The following is a 910-nucleotide window of genomic DNA, read 5'->3' on the forward strand; positions in this document are numbered from 1 at the left end:
CAGAAAACAGGAACTCAGTGTATTGCACAGCTAGTAGGTTGGGAGTTAAAATATTTTCCCTATGTGTTTTGGAGGCTCTGTATGGTTTCTACATCAGAATGACAAAAAACAGATTTGAGGTGTTATTGAAATGGAATCCTCAGCAAAAAAGGCTCTATTTCATCACTGGTTGGAGTCTAGGGGCTTTAAATTGAGCTTATTTTGCAGCGTTGATGCCGTTAGGGGGCCGTGAGAAATCCTGAGGCCGCTTGCCCCCTAACCCTCCACACTGCGGAGTGCACTAATGCAATATCCTTTGCACTCCGCCTGACCCTTGTCTTGTGTGAAAAGCTTGAGTTCTCAGATGGCCCAGCTGGGGAATTCAGTGTCAGGGAAAACCTCTGCAACAGGTCAATGTGTCTTTGATAACACCAAATGCCCGGAGCAGTCTACTTTTCCCATGCTTTGACACATAACATTTTTGCATAGGCTCTTCCAATGGCCTAACCACACAGCAAAATTTCAACTGTGTTTTTCTTGTTTTTAACTCGGTCCAATTTGAAACTAGCCCACATGCCAGAGTAGCAGGCTGTGAGGCCAGCGTCAGTGTTGTTTCCTCCTTTATGGCCACCAAGACGAACATTCAGATCTGAGAGGAAAGGGAACTGGAGGGTCTCAGCTATATTTTGAATGACTATTGTACATGCAGTAGTACAATATAACCACTATGCGACACATGATGAAATTTTTAGCATGAAATTTGCCACTAGGTTTCCATGTCTCTTCGTGATTTGTTTTGGGGCCCTGATATCCTTTAAGCCATAAATAAAATTTCAACTTTCATCTGCATTTCAAACTGAATCAGAAATATAAAAATTAAACATTTTCATTTTATTCTGAGTGTCAGTTGCCTCTTGTGTGCTCTAAAAGC

General features: G+C 42.1%; 1 non-coding gene across 1 annotated transcript; it reads right to left on the reverse strand.

The window, feature by feature from the left end:
• Nucleotides 1-531: 531 nt before the first annotated feature.
• On the reverse strand, nt 532-653 carry LOC111757858 (small nucleolar RNA SNORA61). The gene has a single exon (XR_002792119.1). It is a non-coding gene; the product is annotated as a small nucleolar RNA SNORA61 (small nucleolar RNA).
• Between the last annotated feature and the right edge of the window lie 257 nt (nt 654-910).

This window comes from Cavia porcellus, unplaced genomic scaffold (assembly GCF_034190915.1).
Source record: "Cavia porcellus strain 051 isolate PalLab524CR breed Dunkin Hartley unplaced genomic scaffold, mCavPor4.1 scaffold_19, whole genome shotgun sequence".
Classification (NCBI taxonomy): domain Eukaryota; kingdom Metazoa; phylum Chordata; class Mammalia; order Rodentia; family Caviidae; genus Cavia; species Cavia porcellus.